General features: G+C 40.4%; 1 long non-coding RNA gene across 1 annotated transcript; it reads left to right on the top strand.

The window, feature by feature from the left end:
• The first annotated feature begins 2,265 nt into the window (after nucleotides 1–2,265).
• Nucleotides 2,266–4,584, top strand: LOC124863553. Its single transcript, XR_007037156.1, has 3 exons — nucleotides 2,266–2,991; nucleotides 3,164–3,314; nucleotides 3,430–4,584. It is a non-coding gene; the product is annotated as an uncharacterized LOC124863553 (long non-coding RNA).
• Nucleotides 4,585–22,530: the final 17,946 nt, after the last annotated feature.

The following is a 22,530-nucleotide window of genomic DNA, read 5'->3' as shown; positions in this document are numbered from 1 at the left end:
TCCTAAACTTTTATTAATGCCTTTAAAATGACCTATGTATTTAGCCATTAGTATTTCTTTGGGTGTTTCCCATTTAACTTATTTGTGTTGAAACTGAGGAGTGCTACCTTTCGTCTTTGCCCCACAGAGCTCATAAGACAGTTTTTTTTTTTTAGATCAATCAGTCCATCAAATACAAAAAATGCTATGTAGAAGTTCGCACATCAGAATATGTACTTATATGAATACCCATTTTCAAACGGGTGTCAAATCCTTTGTGGTAAATACTTTATGTCTGCATATTGCAAAATTGTATAAACTTCCCTTGATGGTATGCCATGTATCTGTTGCTTTTTTGAATGCTGCAAAAGCTGTTGATGCATGATTGTTTGTCGCAGCCTGCAAGCACATCGCCTACACAATTGCAAGAATTTTCTTTAATACACGCTTACTAAGAAAACACCAAGTTGTGAAAAGATAGGTTAAATCTTACTTTCCTGGAGTAGCCATCAACTGCACCAAAAAGGACAATGTTGTACCTGGTGGCATTTGTAAAGGTCATTGTGAAGTTCTTTTATTTCAAGACAACATACTTTTTGTTTTTCATACATCTAACATGAGGACATGAAATTTTAAATGCAATTAGTAGCATACTTACCTTATCAACTTGTGGTTAGTGTCCACATGCCACAGTGAAAGGGGTCCTCTGACGGAATAAGTTCTCCGTACAATGCAGCCAAGTCCAGTCAGTCTGGAAAGAATTCCAAGTGCATCCACACAATGCATTGATGCTGTAAGTCTTCTCCACTGGACATTGACACCCATTGACCTTAGGGTTCCTTTCACCATCCGATAGCCTGCTGTTGGAATTTCATTCTGTATGCGCTGGACTGCATCATCCAGCTCTTCATCAGTAAGATTGCTGTAATTCTGGCTGACAGACAGGCCAAATTCCACCATCCGTCGATGAACTGTTCTGGCTGAAATCCCCAGTAATTTTGCAATGCTGTTCACCGGCAGATTTAATTCAAGAAGCTCAACTAGTCTCTCTTTATCTATTGAAAACATGGGACGCCCCCTTGCTCCAGTTAGAGTTTCAACTGTGGTCCATGTAACATTAGCGTGATCAATGTGGTCCATCACAAGAGTGAGGAATTCTTGTAAGGCCTGTACAACCTCTGGCTGGATATTTATATGCCTCGACAGTGCTTCCCAGAGGTACAGCTCTTGCCTGCAAGTAAATACTAGAAAGTCCATGTCCAGAGGTTGTTGTGAAAGGCCATACTTTAATTTTCTGATCAGCCTGGAAATCATTTGTTGTCTGAGGATATCCTGTTGACAAGAAGATACATTAAAAACAATAACACTTCTTGGGTGGACAAAAACAAACATAACACAAGACAAATTTAAGCAACATAAGCAAACTTAAGTCATGTCAAAACAAGTATGCAAACACTACATGCAATCTGTACCTAGATTTATCCCAAAAAAAAATCAAGATTCTTACAGATGTTAAGAGTGGTGTGAGACTCACTTCCTCTGACATCCCACAAAATAAAATCTTCAATGCTGTCCTCAACTGTATCAAACAACAATTTCAATAAAACGGTTATTATAATCAGCATCCAGAGTTAAGAGAAAACTTCCTCTCAGAGACATTCAATTCAGTCAGTCAGTCATTTTCTACCGCTTATTCCATAGTGGGTCGCGGGGAAGCTGGTGCCTATCTCCAGCAGTCTATGGGCAAGAGGCAGGGTACACCCTGGACAGGTCGCCAGTCCATCGCAGGGCAACAACATTCAATTCAGTTTTATTTATATAGCGCATATTCACAACACATGTCGTCTCAAGGCACTTCACAAACGTCAGGTACATACATTCCAATTAATCCTAACCATTGAACAGTGCAATCAGAGTTAGTTATTTATTCAAATTGGATAAAAGGTTTTTCTGTCTAAGGAAATCCAGCAGATTGCATCCAGTCAGTGACTTGCAGCATTCCCTCCTCCTGGATGAGCATGTAGAGACAGTGGACAGTCACTGGCGTTGACTTTACAGCAATCCCTCATACTGAGCATGCATGTAGCGGCATACTGTTAATGTTGAGATTTTGACTTCTACAATTAGAAATTGTCTCAGGCTAATTAATTTAACATATCCACAGCTAACCGATTGCATTATTAGACCATAATAAAATTTAGTTGAGACATCTGACTCAGAATGTCACATAGGATACAGTCAGATATTTAAAACCTTTAGAAAACACATAGAAAAAGAAAAATAAGCATCCTTAGAGGACACCCTTAAAAAATATAAATAAAATAAATGTCACCGGTAAAAAAGTGTTGCAATCAACAACCAACTTTTCCTTTCCTTACCTTCTTATTTATTCCTCGTTTTCTTCAACGCTTTGAATCCACGTCACGTTCCCTGCTCTTCTTCTTCTCCTATAAGGCAATGTCCTGTGCCGGCTGCGACCGGATATGAGGTGAAAATCCGGCCAATCAGAAGAGTTTCTGCCCCCAACTGACAAATACGCCCACTAAACATAGCAAGAGAGCGTAATGTTTCTCCGAGAGCGAACAGATGGTTGCGGGGGGCGTGTTTTACTGCTCGCAGTGCTGTGTTCAGACGCTTCCGAATAAAGGTGCACGCCCGCGAACAGAGCTATGCGCTCTCTCGATTAAGAGATGCGCTGTTGTGATTGCTTAATACGCTCCTCTGATTTTTGGCAGGAATGTGACGCCATACCCATCCACCTCCGGAGAGGGGCCTATGTACAAAAGAGGGGTCCACATGGCCCAAACCAGCCCGCCAACCAGAGCCGCCCCAGGACGGAGCAGTCCCGACCCCCCAATGAGCTCTGATCCCAACCCCATGAGCCTCCAACCCCGTGAACCCCAACAGGAACCTCCCCACAGGGCCACCCCCAACAAGGACACCGATATCGAACACATGCCCCCGAACCCAAACGCCACGAATCCCTTCCCCCACAGGGGAACACCCCCACAGGTGAACTCCATGTGTGCTAACTTTTAAACGCTCTTCCTTTAGTCCAAGAATTATTACTTCAGTTTTGTTTTGATTCAGCTGAAAAACATTTTGGCACATCCAAGAACTTATTTTGGAAATTCTAACCATTTGGGCCTGATTTAATGATGCAATCTTCCGCTAAAACCTGCAGGGGACAGTGGTTACCTCTTGAGGCGCTGGCTCCTAACCCCCTTTCCTCAGCCCCAGAGCGCAGAGCAGGTGCGCTTTACTACTGCCCATACCTGTGTTCCGTTGGCCTTCTAAGATGCTGGTGGCAGTGTGTGGAAGTGTCCAAGGAATATGTGCGTGAGGATGTCATGCGACATTAAGGACAACAATAATGTTCACATTTTACAAGTTACTCAGTACTGTTCTAATTTCTTTCAATACATCAGTTGTTTCTCTCTGATTTTGCAGAACAGCATTTGACTGAACACGTCCTCCAGAAGCACCTTGTGCATGGGGCACACTGTTGCTGGGGACCTCGGTGCCGGTTGCCACATTGCTCGGACTCTTGTCACTCGTAACTTTCCTGCCAACTCAAGAGGACCTGAGGACATAGAGACATTAGCCTACTGTGTCTGTACCTCTGATTTACCAATTTAATACAAATTAAACAGTGCTTTGCCTGGCATCTGAGGTCTCAGACAAATCAGCGTCTCCCTCCTACTCTGACGATGCCACAAAAGCTTGTCTTTCCTAGTATGGAGGCCATCCATTTCTCAGATGGTGTCAAATCGGGTTTCCGCATCGGAGAAATTGCATTTCTTCGCTCTTTGCTCCTTGGTTACCATTGTTAACCATAAAATAACATTGATCAGCTGGCTTATTTAAAGACAAATTGACATTCATGAAGTGCTTTGCATTGACCATTTATGGTTGAATGTGGGCATGTAGAGGGCAGAACATGAGGCAGAATCTTGTACACAAACATTGAGGTGCAGCTATGATTTATAAAGGGGAAACTGATTGCTGCTGTGCATGGTTTTATATGTCTGGATTTTCTTTTGGTTCTTTTGTTGCTCATATACAGGTTTCCTCAAAGAGCCATTGTAGATGCTGATGGTGTGGGCAGAAAGGATCTCCTGTAGCAGTCTGTCTTACAGCAGATCTGATGAAGCCGGAAGACACTGTTGTTGTACAACAGTCTCATGAAGAGGATGATCAGGGTTCTCTATAATGTTCTTCATTTTATGAAGAATCCTTCATTGCAAAATGTTAGTCCCTGGCTCTGAAAGTTCAAGGAGCTCAAGAAGTACAGTCTGCTCTGTCCCTTCTTGTAGACGGCTTCACAATTGCATTTCCACTCCAGTCTGTTGTCCAGGTGAACACCAAGGCATTTATACTCCTCCACCTCCTCCTCTTCTTCCTCCATGATGGAAATAGTTTTTGACTTATTTCTGTTTCTCCTAAAATCTACAATCATCTAATTTTTTTTATTCATGTTCGAGATGAGATGATTCTTTCTACAACACCGGAACCTTCTTCTGGGCCAGGCTAAGGTTGAAGAGGTGCTGCTGAATCCCACAGAGCTGCTCTGTACAGGCCTTCAGGACTCTAGGGCTGACACCATCTGGACCCGCAGCCTTGTTGCTGTTCAGTCTCTCCAGTTGACCCTCCAACTGACTTCCTGAGACACACAGGTGGAAGGGGGAGGAAAAGGGAGCATCAGCTTCTTCTGATTTGGTTGAAGACAAACATGTAGAAGCAAAAGGGTCCATGGCTGACGTGGAAGATAAAACATTTGAGGTGTTACTGGACAGCTGTGGGTCAAATGAGGGTGGGATGTCTGTTTGGCTGTGAACAGGAGAGGAGGATGCTGAGCTTGTTTCTGAACTGAACCTATTGAAGAATGTGTTCAGTTCATTGGCTCTGTCCAGACATCCATCAGTCCAATCTTCTTTCTGCTTGAAGCCTGTGATCTTCTTTCCTGTCCACATATCTCTGATATGACTTGTTTGCTGGAGCTTGCTCTTCAGCTTCTTCTTGTACACCTCTTTGCTGTCTCTTATCTTGATTTTAAGTTTCTTCTGTATACTCCTCAATAATTCGCTGTCTCGCTCTCTGAAGGCTCTTTTGTTCTTTTTAAGCAGGTCCTGCAGGTCACTGGTGATCCAGGGTTTGTTACTGGGGAAGCATCTTACTGTTCTGGTGGGGATGGTAGTATTCTCAATTCTCCAGACATCTTTACCAGGGGTACGTTCAAAATTGTCTAGCAAAACTATTTAGGCTAAAACCTAGAACTTCAAAATGTCTCGGGGCTAACATCCTTGCTCCATTTCTGTCTCTTTACTGTTATTTGGAAATAACTGTTTTCTAAATGAGAAAAAATTTTCTGCGGTGGCTTGGAAACAAGAGGACATAGTGCTTTGGGTTATACAGTACAAAAAAGACATAAGGTGACAGCACAACTACACAGGACCAGACAAAATTATATTAAAATATTATCCACTGGAGAATATTTCTTAAATAAATGTAAATGACAAACACAGCACAGGTGCGGTAATGGTTAACAAGAGTTAAGAGAATGTGAAAAGCAGAAGGTAGGACTGAAGTAATCATCTCAAGAAATTAAACCAGAGACAGAAAAAAAACAGGAGTAAAGAACCATGAAACTAAGATAACATTACCAAAACCAGAACAACTAAACATAACTTCAGATACCCTTTTAAAAACAAACAAAAATCTTTCTTATAAATCTGCTGATGCATCAACCAAACGCTTGCTTCCTGGCATTCATATCTCTTCCCTACTCTTCCTCTCCCACTCTTCCTCTCGGCTCTTGAGCCAAGAAATCCTTGTAGTGTTCATCACCCTGAGTTATTGGGATGGTGGGAAGGGGGAACTGACTGTAATAAAAGCTGGAGATGGACCATGAGTTGTTGGACCACTTGTCTGCTGAATATTGGACCATTTGCACGTTGCTGGATGCCACTATGCCTTTCCAACCTCATCGGCCATTTTGTATGCAGGACAGTCCGTTACTACAAATCCCATCGGCCACTGCAGCTGATATGACGGGGGCATCCCAAGTCTGACGTCACAGGAGATTATAAAGAAAGGTGACCCCCTTTAAAGAACGCCTTCAGCTGGAGACCTTGACACGGTTACCACGCAACTGAAGCATCCTCTGGAGAAGAAGAGGAGCCACGTGGAGTCTTCATTTATTCTCCTTTGTTGGCCAACAAAAAATTCACAAAAGAGGTTTCTGGAATGAGAAGGCCAGAAATTTCACTTTGCCGATCGAAGACGTGAGTTTAACACATAAGCAAAACCACGGAGTTTCAAGGAGACGCAACTTTCCCTCCTTGCTTGGTTCTAGTCGACTGCTGATGATGAGATCATATTTTTCCTTTTTGCCAAGGAGGCCAAAGGACAGATATTGACCACTTTCTTGGAGTTTAACTGCGGACGCGCAGGTGCCCTTCAACCCTTTTTTTTCTTCACTCGCTGCTCAGAAGGAAGACTTCCACAAAGTAAAACTCATCCTTTTATTTATTAATTTTTTTCTTTATTAGGAATAGCGTGGGCAGGGTAGAGTAGGATTTTTAGTGCAATTAGATTCGCCATTTAATCTAATGTGTTCGGAATTATATATGCATGCAACCTTTTATTGAAACGTTGATGTGATGTGTTGGATGTCTGGAAGCCGCTGTGCTACCCATCTTTGTGTGTGCTTTGCGGGGTTCTTTAACACCTGAGAGCAAGCGCAGGTGCGCTGTGGAACCGGACTGTTATAATAACCTCATGGGGAAATTCACCATTTTCTTTGTCTTCAACTTTACTGCTTACTAGCTTGCCGCCAAAAGTTTTATAACTCTTTGTGTGATCAACCCCGCCCAGAGTTGGGGGATGTTTTATGACTGAGTATAACCGAGTTACAGTTTGAGCTCCGCTCCCAACCTCCACTCACCACCACATCCCTTTGTCATATTATCATTTTTGCCATAACTGCTGGTTTGATCCCATACTGCTGTTTTGCTTTATTTTGTTTAGTTAGATATTTTACCCCTTTTTGTGTAGAACTTTGCATGTTTGAGTAGGTGAAGATTATTGAATCGGAGGAGCGAGTGTATCAGGCTGATTGATTTAATAAATGTTCACATAGATAAAGAGAAGTCGTGGGTGTTTATTTTGTGCAAGAGTAATTCGTCAGTCAAAATAAGGTTAAAGTTCCACACGTTTCAGCAGAAACGGTCGATTAAACAGTGACATCTCTGGTAATAGTTATTAATTATTACTTGGTATTTAACGTTGTAATTATCAAAGGCGTTGAGCCACAATTACAACACCAGAAGACATCTCTGGTCTCGATTCATAAATGAGGATTTTTGGTTAAGAAATTAATTTAGTCAAATTATGATTTTTAATTATAATTATTGATAAATATTAATTAATCAATAATCATAATTACAACAGTGATGTTATGTCGAAGGGTTCACTGGATTTTGGAGGACGAACAGCATAGCAGTACGGAGGAAGAATAGGGTTAAAACAGGCAGATCACAACCATAGAGACACAAGAAAGCAAACTGTCATTTCAGTGTAAGTCCTTAAAAGAGCTGGCAAAATGTTACTTCATTTATGTATGCGTTGCAGGAATTTCTTTTGCTCTAATTTGTCATTTTCCTGCTCTTTTGTACAATTTTCTCATATTACCTCAACCATTGATTGATTTGTTTTGAAAGAAGCAACTGATAATTAACAATTAACAGTTACTAGCAAGGTTATGTCTAAAAAGAATGAACTGTTGGATCTAAAGCTGTTGTGAATGCAGTGTCTGTATGTTGCTAAAGTAACATATTTATGGCAATAGGCCAAACAAGGTCGCCTAATTTAACTTGATTCTTGGATATAAACAAATGGTTGTCAGATGCATTGTGTTTGACACCTATTTATTGTACACATACACTCTGCAGATGGAGAACCAAGTATTGCATAAGCTTTACTTTGGTTGAAAGCTGTGATTACCAGCATTGTGCTCTGTGCAAAACACAATCAGGTCCTCATTTCAGAACAGCACCTGCACAGCACAACGGCATATGTGACAATGTAAAACACTGGAGACTGCACAGTTTTAATAACTAAGAGCGGCATATGGAAAACTGATGTATGAGGATGACAGCATAATTTAATACAAAACATACGAGCTGCAGATCCAACACAAAAATCCAATAGGATCAGTTCAAAACAAAATTAAATCAAACTGAAAAGGCAGAGCTCACCCAAACAAGAAACAGTTGAGGAACAAAGGTAACCAAGATGTATACTGACCTGAGCAAAATTTTATTTAAAGGTCAAATCTCCATCTAAACAAGGAGTGCATATGGTTAAGAAGTCAAAGGTGAAAAGCTGTCCACATGGAGATACATGCCTGAACAACAGAGCAATTGGACCCACCCAGCCCCCCAGCCCATTTCAAGGCCCCGTCCCAATACCCACAATACACCTACGTCCCTCTATGAAGTGTGTACTTAGTAAAGGTGCACATTGGGGTGGAAGTGTGCAGGTTACAGGTGTGCAAAATTGGAGAATTGGGACAGTAGGGGTTACATTATCGACTTGCACCTCGGCGCCATAACTGTGACATAACTGTCTTGCTGCTATAAAAATATAAAATTACAACAAGCAGTTTTGAGGAGAAGAAATGCACGCTTAGCCAAAGTGTGGATCAAGGGCACAAAGGGAGCGGTGCGAAAGACCATTGTGGAGAATTGGGGCACACTACACACTTGAACCCATCAAGGTGCAATTGAGGGAGACAAAGATGGAAGTGTGAGTATTGGAACAGACAGGGACATTTTGTGCTTTTTTGCTGCCGTAGATGGGATGGACGGACAGATGGACAGAGAGCCCCCCATCCTGTCCCCTCGGTACCCAGGAACCGATTCCTGGGTACTTAGTGGCGGAATTGGTGTCGGTACCTATTTTCTGTACCATGCTAACATCATCTTAAACACTAGGCTTATTAACCTGGAGAAGATGATGATGATGATGCGGCTGCCTCACCCATGTTGCTGGCTGCAGACAACGATTAGTTAACGGATGGTAACGGTGCCGAATGCAGGAGTTGGAACCATGGATCTGAGGTTGCTGAAAATTGTGCACTCTTCAGCCTTGCGAAAAATCTTGCGCTTAACCAGATGCTTCTTCAGATTAGAAGTATTCCCGCCGCTGGCCTTGCACTTTGCGTCACAAATATCTGCATCGCATTTTGAAAAGTGAAGCCCTCCTCTTCAGCGCTTTCTATCAGCCATGCTTGCTTTGTTTACTGTAGCAGCGGCTTCTGACGTCATCACACTATGGTGCGTGCAATGCTGTGTTCATGTCCACCATGGAAAATCGCCCACTCTTCCATTCCCTCTGTGCAACAATGATGCATTTAGGTACCGAAACATGGTAAATAATAAATTGGCCTCTTGGTTATTAATCTAAGTTTAGTTTACAGACTTCTTTGGAATTTTAGAACATGAGTCTGTCGTTATAGAATGGTTTAGGATGATGTATCATCACAGGAAAAAAAAAAGTGTTATTTATATTTTTTTTAAAAACCCTTTTTTTTTTTAAAACATAATTTCTTTCAGCGCCCTTTCCACGGCTGCCGCCCCAGGCAATTGCCTATGATGCCTGTGCAGCAACACGGCCCTGGGGACAGGGCCTTAAAAGTGGGTGAACAAGCTCATGTTTTTGCTTCCCCACTTTTTCACCCAAAAAAATCTAAACAATCTCTGCATCTGACAAATTTAGAAAGTCTTCATAAATCCTAGTTACACTCCTTCAACTACAAAGCCAAAAATACATATTGTAAACAATTGCTAAATTTTAGCGCCATTCTCCTATCCCTCTGAATTAGTTTGAAATAGTTCATCTCATATGTATGCCACAGTCAGATTTGGAAATAAAAGTCTCTTCATTTCAGAAGGATCTCTTTAGTAAGACAGTTCCCATAGACATTGACAGAAAGGTAAAATCAACAGAAAGTAAATCAGTCTATTTTGAGTGTTATAATAGTGATGCATCCCTCTAATGTACTGTAAATCAAAGTAGAATATCTTTACAGGACATTGCACTATGTGGGTGGAGCTGCAGACTTGTGACCAGATTACACCAGGTGTCGTGCAGCTTTCTGTTGCTCCTCACCCCTCCTATAAACAGCAACAACTTTCAAAAAAAATCTAGCTGCGAACTCTTTAAATATGCATTTTAAGTCAGTATAGAAGAAATACAGTGAAAAACCAATCTAAAACAGAAAATAAAAAAAGTTTTCACCAAGGTTAATGTGGGAACTTTCTTGCCAGTTTGATGGTTGAAGGGACAGGGGTTTGGGGTCAGGTACCTTTTTTTCACATTTGCTCTCTGATGTAACAGAATCAGGTGCCAATGAACAAGCAGACATCTATTGATGTGTAAACATGATTAAAAGTGATTTGGGTTGTCAGCTGGCTAACCAAGCCTGACTTTCAAACTCTTTTTTGAGGGTAAATTTAGACAGCTAAGATATAAAGAGTTTCCAGTCAAAGTAACTATCTGATAGAAAAGTAAAGCAGTTTAAAAATCCATAAAGTACCATTGACATAAACATCTACAATTTTGCTTTATGTTTTGTTTTTTATTCGGTTTGCAGTATGTTTCACTGTTAGGTATTATTTAGTCAACTCAGAGGCAAGAACGATACAGTCAATTTACTTGCAAGGGTAGCTCTGCAGTACAGACTACAAAGTGTTGGCACCCTTCTCTCTTTATTTATACATGCTGGTTCACACACAGTTCAACAAACATTCAGTGTGTGTGTGTGTGTGTGTGTGTGTGGGGTCAGAAAGGTTAGGGTTCATGTGTCTTGATTTTTAACAGAGAGGGAGTGAGGACTCGGTACCAGTCCCTACATGTTGCTGGTAAAAGCATAACTCATTCCTCTCCCCATCTCCCTTTCCTGTGACATGTAAGGAGGGAAAGACACTTAGAGCAGACATGAGTGATAAACAATACAAAAGTTTTCAAACCCTAACAGTCCCCCCTTTTTTATCACGAAGAAAGTCATGTTTAGATACATATAAAAGAAAACACTCTGTGTGAGCACAAACCCACGGACGGAAAGCAGATTATATTGTGGGAAAAAAACTCACACGCCCCTCCCCCTAAGGGGCATGGTAGAGTACAATAATAATAAAACAATATAACAAATCAAAGAAAACAAAATGTAATAAAAGTAAAAGAATTAAAACAAGCCTTGTTCATGTCATCAGTGTACTTTGTCTCATTTCACTTAAATAGCAACTTCTTTCGATTTTCTGCTATAGTCATTTTATGAGGTACAATTATGAGTACACTCAGGCGCCATTTCATTTACAACATGTCATCATAGGAGTAGTGGTCTTTATTTTGTAGCTCGGTAAAATAAACCTTTTCTGTGTCAGCATAGTCATCTGCTTTGGGTTCAGTGTGGTGTCAAGATTTACACACAGTATTTAAAGAGTATGTGGGTGTTATCTCAACTTAAAAGAGTTTGTGCTTTACGACCCTAAACCGTCCTCGGGTCAGGGGTAATAAAAATACTTGCAATACCAATCATCATCATCAGAACAGAACATCTTCCATATAACTGCATCGTAACCTTGAAGTGGAATGTCCTTTCTTCTGGTACTGAAAACAAACAGTTTTTTCCAAAGAAAACTAATTATAAACAAAATTCAAAAATCCTGATGCCTCTCCTGAGTGGCTTCTGCGCTTCAAGCTGCCAGGTTATCAGTCTGGTACAGGTGGGCGTTCGTAGGAAGCTCCTCTAGAAATACAGGTCCTTCTCAAAATATTAGCATATTGTGATAAAGTTAATTATTTTCCATAATGTCATGATGGAAATTTAACATTCATATATTTTAGATTCATTGCACACTAACTGAAATATTTCAGGTATTTTATTGTCTTAATACGGATGATTTTGGCATACAGCTCATGAAAACCCAAAATTCCTATCTCACAAAATTAGCATATCATTAAAAGGGTCTCTAAACGAGCTATGAACCTAATCATCTGAATCAACGAGTTAACTCTAAACACCTGCAAAAGATTCCTGAGGCCTTTAAAACTCCCAGCCTGGTTCATCACTCAAAACCCCAATCATGGGTAAGACTGCCGACCTGACTGCTGTCCAGAAGGCCACTATTGACACCCTCAAGCAAGAGGGTAAGACACAGAAAGACATTTCTGAATGAATAGGCTGTTCCCAGAGTGCTGTATCAAGGCACCTCAGTGGGAAGTCTGTTGGAAGGAAAAAGTGTGGCAGAAAACGCTGCACAACGAGAAGAGGTGACCAGACCCTGAGGAAGATTGTGGAGAAGGGCCGATTCCAGACCTTGGGGGACCTGCGGAAGCAGTGGACTGAGTCTGGAGTAGAAACATCCAGAGCCACCGTGCACAGGCGTGTGCAGGAAATGGGCTACAGGTGACGCATTCCCCAGGTCAAGCCACTTTTGAACCAGAAACAGCGGCAGAAGCGCCTGACCTGGGCTACAGAGAAGCAGCACTGGACTGTTGCTCAGTGGTCCAAAGTACTTTTTTCGGATGAAAGCAAATTCTGCATGTCATTCGGAAATCAAGGTGCCAGAGTCTGGAGGAAGACTGGGGAGAAGGAAATGCCAAAATGCCAGAAGTCCAGTGTCAAGTACCCACAGTCAGTGATGGTCTGGGGTGCCGTGTCAGCTGCTGGTGTTGGTCCACTGTGTTTTATCAAGGGCAGGGTCAATGCAGCTAGCTATCAGGAGATTTTGGAGCACTTCATGCTTCCATCTGCTGAAAAGCTTTATGGAGATGAAGATTTCATTTTTCAGCACGACCTGGCACCTGCTCACAGTGCCAAAACCACTGGTAAATGGTTTACTGACCATGGTATCACTGTGCTCAATTGGCCTGCCAACTCTCCTGACCTGAACCCCATAGAGAATCTGTGGGATATTGTGAAGAGAACGTTGAGAGACTCAAGACCCAACACTCTGGATGAGCTAAAGGCCGCTATCGAAGCATCCTGGGCCTCCATAAGACCTCAGCAGTGCCACAGGCTGATTGCCTCCATGCCACGCCGCATTGAAGCAGTCATTTCTGCCAAAGGATTCCCGACCAAGTATTGAGTGCATAACTGTACATGATTATTTGAAGGTTGACGTTTTTTGTATTAAAAACACTTTTCTTTTATTGGTCGGATGAAATATGCTAATTTTGTGAGATAGGAATTTTGGGTTTTCATGAGCTGTATGCCAAAATCATCCGTATTAAGACAATAAAAGACCTGAAATATTTCAGTTAGTGTGCAATGAATCTAAAATATATGAATGTTAAATTTTCATCATGACATTATGGAAAATAATGAACTTTATCACAATATGCTAATATTTTGAGAAGGACCTGTCTGTTTAGAAACAGGAACTCTAACCTGCTGGAAGTTAGGCTTCCATAGTCCAACTAAACAACGGTGGAAATGAACACATTTCAAATTTGTAATAATACCATAATGATAGATATCAAGCAATAAACATGAAAGTTAGATAAAAGCATCTGAGATTTCCTCCTCAGAGTCAGTTTCGCTGTCAAAGTGGGAGAAAAGAATTTGGCTGACCCTTGCTGTCCAGGCAAAGGAGGGCCTAGTAGCCACCAAATGTTAAGAAATTAAGGAGAATAAGCATCATGGCGCATGTTTGACTGTCTCTCTGTTGCAGACGTCACCAGTCCATCATCCAGAGAAAGGTTATGTGCAATGTGTAGAGGTCTTCCCTGTATGTTTTCCTAATGTGTCTCTCACTGTGGTGTGTGTGCAGTGAGGCAAATGACCTTATGATTTCTAACTTTCAGGCAATGCGATGGCCTTAAGTAGATTCTGTAATAACGTTGCACTGCCCAAGAGATTGTGCCCTTGTAAGAACAGTGTTCTTCAACCACCTCTTCAATCACTCGCCAGTGATCAGCTTACAGTTCTTTATCTTGTGGTGGTCCGCTGTCCTCACACCTTTCGGGCCGTGGATGATCCAGTTGTAAGATGACTTGTGTCCTGGAAGCCAGATGAAGCTGGAGGAGCTGGAGCTTTCCTGCAGCTTTCCTGGGTGTCTAGTAGGATCTGATATGGGCCATTCTAGCGCCTGGACTTCCAGTGTTTTCTCCTAGATTCTCTGACCAGAATCCAGTCGCCAGAAATAAAGGACTGGAGGGTTGAAGTGGCTGTTTCTGGTAATGCAGCCTTCACCGTCTGTGAAACTTGAGAAAACACAGTGGACAGTTTTTGACAGTAAAACAACATCCTATCTTCACACAAAGATGTGGAAAAAAATTATCTTGGCAATATCCCCATGTTACTTTATTCTGACATTCCCCTCTTCCACGCAGGGTCCAACCCCTGCGACAATCCATCAAAACGTTTGTACAAAAATGTTCTAGTAACCAAGATCACATTACATAGAACCAAAGAAATTAATTCTGACATAACTGTGTCACTATGAATTTAATGAAAGCAACATAAAGAAAATCCAGATGTTTTTAACTGCAATTCAGTTCCATTAACAACAAAACACAAACTTCAGTTGTTGTACAGTTCATCAATATTTCACTTAGAAATAAGTCACATATCATCCTGATTTGTCTTGTATGAAGATGTGTATTAGATTAATGGACATCCAATGTAATTCAGATGCATAAACCCTATAAATTTAATCTAATAAATAATTCCTGTCAAGTATGAAATCATAACTGATTCTTTATCAAAAATATATTCCTTACTTTTGGCATATCTTGAATTGTCAGCTAGCTTAATGGCACCAGGGAAACTTTCAATCTAATAAATCACCAATGATTCTGTATGCAAAACTAATTCTTCAAACTAGTTTAAACTATTTCATTAACCTTTTTATAGTAAAACACATAAATCTAAAAGTCATGCTACATCCTTAATTATTATACAAAAAACATGTTTATAAGGCAGCAATCACTACAAGCCTTTTGATTCTATTGTCTCTTAAACAATGTTAAAACTCAGGAAGGGAGGTGCTGAGCGTTACCATGACAACAAAGGCATGAACCAACCTGGTAGGTGGGCGGAGTCAGGCAGAACTAACCTATGATTGACAGCCTATGGGCGGAACCACAGTTTCTTCATCTCATCCCACATTAGTGTAACTTAAACTACAAAACTGTTAACATGCACCTACCTCAGAAACAAGCTGCTTCTTAACTCTCCTGAAAACTCAAAGTTTTAATCAATCTGGGATTTAGAAACATTATTCTAAACATGGATTATTGTTTCATGCAACATATAAACAAACATTCATTCCATCAAAACAAAGACAAAACATCAAAGACAGACAAATGGCCAAATTTGAAGCTTCAAGAATTAAAATAAATTTTTAACAATCTCTTTTTAAAATATGTTTTCCCAGCCATATCTTTTAATGCTGTAATTGATCAATCTTGTTATTACAATCTTCAGGATCCTTTTTAAGATGAATGCACATAATCCAAAGAGATCTCAAAGTATTTAGAAGCACAGCAACAGTTTTCTCTTAAATTAATCCAAATTCACTGATGCTGAAACCTTTTGCCAATTCTTTGTACTGTAACTTTATAATAATAACTACAATCCTGAGAGTTATTGTTATAGTTCTCTTTTTGTTTTGCTCAATTTGATCGCAGCTGCATTCAAGAATTTCCCTGCTCAGGTTAAATGCAAAGAAGTATTTTAAGACGGCGTTGACATTTTTATGCTATACCCAAACAAAACAAAAACTGCAGTGTTTGACTTAATCAGAAATTAAGATAATAAACTTGACTCCAAACTGGACTTTTTTCCACATAGCGTTTCAAAGGGAGGACACATATAATTTTCCTTAATTTGGCTATTTAAATTTTGAGAGTTGGGGAGAAAATTATTACTAGAACCCCTCTTTAATAATCCAAATGCTGATTAATGTTCCAATATTTTATGATTTAGTAATCTGAAATTACCTTGTGTACCTTTGTACTCCTATGTATTCTTTTAATCTTTAAACCCTAAGAAATCAAACAAGGAGACTGGAGTTTGAGCCGACCGTCCTCTTTAGTATTGAGAGAGCCTTTATATCTTTTCTTTTCTTAAAATGAAGGATTTTCTTTATTCCGTTATAAAAATCATAACCTTGGTTCCAAAACAAAACTCTTCAACCCCAATCTGTGTTCCCCAGAGTAGGAATTTTGAGTATTATCTCATTTCAAAGCCACCAAATGACTGGAACCTATCATTGGCTTAGATATGTTTTAATTTTATTTTTTTTGTGTGTGTGGTACCACTGTCCAATCAGATTCTTTCTTACCTTCAAAAATAACCCAATTTTTCCCATTCTCATTTTAAAGGTTTGTTTTACCAAGGAAAATGTGTTTAACAAAACATATTACTTTCAAAAGTTTAAAATGTTTTAGCTGGTGATATCTTAGAAAACAACAAGTGTTTTAATATTTCTGTGCAGCACAGAACTGATTAGGTGTCCTTTCCTTCCCCAAAGGGAGAAAAAAGAACCTGCAGAACCAAGCCTTTCATAGTTTTTGTCAGGACCTGATATAAGGTACAGTGTAAATCAACACGCTGCATGAATCAAAAGAGGGAAGAAAGAACCTAATATAAACTCTTCCCAGCAGCTGCTGTGAAAAACAATGAATTTGTACTTTCCATAAGCGTCAGTTAACACTTGCGGACAAAAACTGCACCAAACTGTAAGTACTGTGTCAGAGACTGTATGAAGACCATCTGCAGTAGAACTAAGCCTGTTTTAATGAGGTCTCTACCCATTAGATTTATGGAATACAAACTCTGACAACAGAAAATAATACCTGAAGGAGAAAACCATCAGGTGTTACGCATGCGCTGGGTTTTAAAAATGCTCCTTCATGAGATCTGTCCTGAGAATGACATAGAAACTGCTGAGTTTTGGAGATGTAACTTTCTCTGCATTTTAATAACTTTTAATAACTAGAATAATTGACCCTGAATATTCCACGACCAAAGAGAACTTGCTTCTCTGAAAGAATTAACTGGAAAGTATCAAATGAGCTAAGTTATCACCCTTTTGAAGATACTTTTCTAACACTAAAATAATATTTTAACCCGCTATATCTGTCAACGTCAAGCAAGCGTCACATGAGCAGCGGTTAATAAGCGTTCTTTGTTGCAGAAAATAGGAAAAGATTTACGCAAATGTGTGTGTGTTTGTACGTTACCCCCATCAGTTTCTTAATCGCTCCAGAGTCAGACTGTCATGGCACACAGTCCTCTATTAGTTCAAAAACAATTCAAGCCTTTCCGGTCTGTTGGTGAGACATTCACTCCTTCATTGTCCATTTTAACTTCTCCAGGAGGCAGAAAGAAGAAACTTTGCTCCGGCCTGTTTCTCTTCCGCCCGCATAAGATGTGCTTTCAATATAAATCCAGTGTATCGCTCTTCTGGCTCTGCAGCAGCATGGATTGTTGTCCATCTCAGTGGGTTTGGGGCCAGACTTCTTCTGAGTTTCGTTCTGGTGGAAACTCACACTGTCATTTGCAGCAAGCAGGCAGGCAGACCCTCTCTCTTTCAGGCCATGACAAAGAAGCGTCTCTGGTTGAGTAGCCATGGGAACGGCAGGTTTCTAAAGTCCAGACTCAAAAACGCAGATGTTGCACTCAAATCCCATATATGTGTGTGTGAGAGAGGCAGAATAAAAGTTTAGTATAGGTTCAGATTTTGCACACAGAAATATTATCAGTCAGTCAGTTGTCCACCATAACATGCACTATACTCCTTTCTTTTCCGACTGATCGCAATATTTAAGACAAACGAAACTTCCTGCAGGAAAGTTTTAACTCTTTAACACCTTAATTGATGCACTCTGTGCTTTTTAATCTTTTTCTTATGTTTTTTATTTTTCTGATCTCCATCCATCAACTGTTTTACTTGAAACTATTTAAACTATTTAACTTATTTACACTCAAACTTCCACTCTGTGAAAAACCAAACTTATCTTCCCAAGATAAAGCACATTTAACACAATCATCCCCACCTTTTTCTTTAATTGTTTTAGGAGATGATGGTTAATGTGTAATAAAAAAATAATAATAATAATACAGAGCAACTTCTCACCCAGATATATTTGTAGAGTATGAATGTCCCAGATAAAAGGTATTTTTAATCTGTGCAAAAGAAACCACAGGACCAACAGAATCTTGCTATGACTCTTCCAAAAATGCTTAGTCCTCCAAACACACACAGCAACACTCACACAGTTAGTATTTTGACATATGTATGTCCCTTCAGCATATATGTGGTCGACCTAGCTTAGTTTATGAGCTCCCTTATTATTCAACATTTAATTTCATTTCCTTGCGGCGAAATGTTACCAACCAAATTATCCAGTTCCCTTACGGCGGAATTACCTAGTCGTTTCTGATCTCTTTGCGGCGAGATCCTACCTAAATTTATCGCTATTTCCTTGCGGCGAAATAAAACCTATCCAATGCAGTGTCCTTACCGGCGACACACTACCAACAACTTTTAAGTACTTTTCTTCTTTTATTTCTATAGCGCTTACTCTTATCTCATGTACTGTATTTTAAAGTATTTCACCTCGGAGTTGACTTCTAGGTGACTCTGTCGGATCCCCAGGGTCACCTGGCATCAAGCAAGATGATAACCCACCGGCCAGATGCGAATATCACACACCGGGACTTTCAGCCACCAGGCCTAGGTGCGGCTGTGCGGCAGCGCTTATCTCAACGTCAGACTGTTCCCGGAGACCCGCCAGTCACTACAAAGAAAAATAAGATCAGTTTAGTTCTTATAATATCCGGCTTCGAAGGACCAAGTTAATGTTAGGTATTATTTAGTCAACTCAGAGGCAAGAACGATACAGTCAATTTACTTGCAAGGGTAGCTCTGCAGTACAGACTACCAAGTGTTGGCACCCTTCTCTCTTTATTTATACATGCTGGTTCACACACAGTTCAACAAACATTCAAGGTGTGTGTGTGTGTGTGGGGGGGGGGTCAGAAAGGTTAGGGTTCATGTGTCTTGATTTTTAACAGAGAGGGAGTGAGGACTCGGTACCAGTCCCTATGTTGCTGATAAAAGCATAACTCACTCCTCTCCCCATCTCCCTTTCCTGTGACATGTAAGGAGGGAAAGACACTTAGAGCAGACATGAGTGATAAACAATACAAAAGTTTTCAAACCCTAACATTCACACAGAAAGGTCATTGTTGGTGCACCAACTCCAACCTCCTTTCACTGTAAATAATCATCGGATTCTCTGTAATTAACCACCCAATGCAAATGTGATGATGGTTGAAAGGGTCATATATTAAGAGTCCACATAAACTGCTCAGTCTTGGCCTCCCTCAAACTAGCCATTAGCCTCCTGGACCAAATAATTAATAATCTTATACCAAGAGAGCCAACTGCCTACAACCTTTTAACAGAAGATCTCTTCAATAATCCAGATCCATTTAAGTACAAACTTTCCTGAAAGGTCTACGCCACTCATGAATGTGCTTAATAAAATAGCTCACAGCACAGAGTTAGTTCTTTTTTTTTGTGTGTTTGTATGTAGCTTAAACAGTTGGAAATGCCTTTATACTTAAAACAAACCAGGTTGTTAAAAATGTAGTTAAGGAACAAAAAATAAAAAAGAAGAACTAGAAAAAATACTCTCCATTTCTTAATTTCAAGGTTTTACATGTTGGGACATAATAATACAAATTTTGCTCCTAACAAGAAGTAGGTCAATGTAAACCCAACAGTTAAACAAAAGTACATGAAATGTTACAGTTTGGAATTGTTCCCAAATAAAAGTCGTATCGTGATAAAAAATAGTTCACAAATTCTGACTAAATTTAAAATTTAATTGTTTTGTTCTAAAAGTGACTAAGGGTGAATAGCACCACTTCTTTACTAAGGACATAAACATGTGAAAGAATGATCTACCTGGCATCAATTCAGTGTCATGTAAAATTTCCAAATCAGCAACTTCCACAAGTTCTGTCATTGCTTCAGGTTTGCTAATTGCTTTCCTTCATGACAGCAGTGAAAAAGTTCCACCATGCGTTCTAGTTTTTAAAATCATCACAATCTGAGTGAAACAATGACTTCCTGATGCTTAACACTGTTCGGCACAAATTGTCGCTGTTCTGTTGCAATGAATGATTCACAGCTAACAAAGCACATGTGTGCCGCCAACATAACGAGGATTAATAATCAAGATAAAGATAAGGCCTGAGGAGCTCTTGAATGAAGGTTCTGCAGCACAAAGAGCAGAGAGATGTGCGAAGAGGCGCAGATGGCGTGACAGAACTTTAACAAGTGAGAGCTCTCTGCGATGCTAAAACACAGAAGGTGAAAAAGGAAGTGCTGAGGAGAAAGGGTTAAGAGGGAAGAGAGAGGGTTGCCTTGGCAACAGCAGCCAGCATTATCTCTGTCTTTAACAGTCGCTCACACACACAGTAAACACAGGCGTGTACGTGCACATCTTCTCCTCCTCACTTCAATTCATTCATCTTCTCTGATAGTTTACCTGGTGTTGCATTTCTTTACCGGTTGGGCTTTTCGCGCCATGTTTTGGCGGCACTCAGTAGAACTGGATGCTTTTTTGAACGAGCATCGATGTACTGCATTTTTCTGGTTCCATATCAGGTGCCGTCCCTGTCGTCACACATCACCAATCCTGGCACGATATGAATTAAGATGCGGAAAATCACACGAAATGTTGTGCACATCATGTCAGTCCATCTTATTTCAAATTATATAATTAAATACATCACATTTACATTTATGTCACTATATGCGATGTGATAATATATGTCCCCACTACATTTTTAAGCATATTAAAAGCCTGTGTGCCTTGACTGTTAGCACATGCAGAGGTGTGGGGAAATTGTGTCTCCCTTGTCAAACACTCAGTAAATTGATATATGGGTTTTTCCTGTGACTTTTAAAGCCGCCTTGCAAACGTTTTCATGTAACTTCAACTCTTTTAAAATTTTGCCACATTGTGAACTGGGAGGAAAATGTTATGTTGTGTTAAATATATATAAAATCTGAAAAGTGTGGCATGCATGTGAATTCACCCCACATGTGTTAGAACTTTGTAGAACCACCTTTTGGTTGTGTATCTACCAGCTTTGCACATCTAGAGACTAAAATATTTGCCTGTTCTTCATTAGAGAACATCTGTGGGCTTCAAATTTTCCTTTAATTGATCTAAATCCTTTCATTGCCACTCTTACTAGCTTTCCTTGCTGAAGAAAGAAATTACCACAGCATCACTGCCACCACCACCGTATCTTTAGGACATAGGCCAAAAAAACCTAAATTGCGGTCATGTCTGACAAGAGCACGTTTCCACGTTTGCTGTGTCCTCTACTTGGCTTGTGGTTTCTTTTCTCTGATTAATGCTCTCTTTGAGATGAGAACTCAGACAGAGCTCTGTCAGATGGGCAAAGCTTGGCATATTGTTTTACAACCTAACACCACTTTAAACTTCTCCACATCTTTCACCCCGACCTGTAAGCTGTGTTCCTTGGTCTATATGATGCTATGTGTTCTCAAACAAACCTGTGAGGCCTCCACAAAATTCTACTGAGGTTAAATTACACACAGGTGATTTTATTTAGGGGTATCAGAAGAAACGTATTGAAAGCCATGAATCATTTTCCTTCCATTGCACCATTATGCTTAGGGTTATAGAGTATTAATACTTGAGTATATAAATACTTACAATGTACTGTATGTGATCTGTATGATATTTTATCAGATTATATTATGCAGAATGTGCACATTTTGACTTTGTGCACAAACACCTGCACTCCGTGATTGAGACAGCACCATATATCACACCGTGAGGTGGGGGGTACGGACCCCCAAGGATTAGCGAAGTCATAAAGCACAGAGGCCCGTCATGAGTCACAAGGGCAGAACAGAGATGATGATGGCCCCATCAAATTTAACAGTCAGGACTCCATAGGTGAGAGGAGAGGAACAGACGCCGGGAGGAGATGCTGGGGAAGGAGGGACCATGAGCTGCACTGAGGCCAATGTGACCCTCAAGACAATCTAGCTTAATTGAGGCTATCATTTTCCTCCACTTCACATTATTCAATATCATTGACTTGAATCATGATCTAAGTGTGGCCCTGAAAAACCTGGCTTCATGATTCACATCTCCTTCACCATTCATCCACTATGATCATCCTCTAAAAACCCGTGTCCCAACTAGTTACTGAGGTTTGCATCCAATCAGATTTGCTGATTGGGATCCCAAGCCAGCCTTTCCTCCCAGTCATCCCACCCCCTCACCCGCCTTTCACAAGTCTGAGACCCTCCCTTCCTCCATCCATCTCTCCCGGTATCCGTAGTGACTGGAGGTAGGGTTAGAAGGTTGCTAAGAGACGGGGAGAGTGTGACAGCAGGCCTCATTGTGAGGGAGTGTTATAGAGAATGGCGAGGGACATTAGGAGAGAGCGCTCCCGTCTGGTCATTGCTAGCTACT

Source organism: Girardinichthys multiradiatus, chromosome X, assembly GCF_021462225.1.
Source record: "Girardinichthys multiradiatus isolate DD_20200921_A chromosome X, DD_fGirMul_XY1, whole genome shotgun sequence".
Taxonomy (NCBI): Eukaryota; Metazoa; Chordata; class Actinopteri; order Cyprinodontiformes; family Goodeidae; genus Girardinichthys; species Girardinichthys multiradiatus.
The sequence above is the reverse complement of the archived record's forward strand: the minus strand, read 5'-3'. Positions and strand labels throughout refer to the sequence as shown.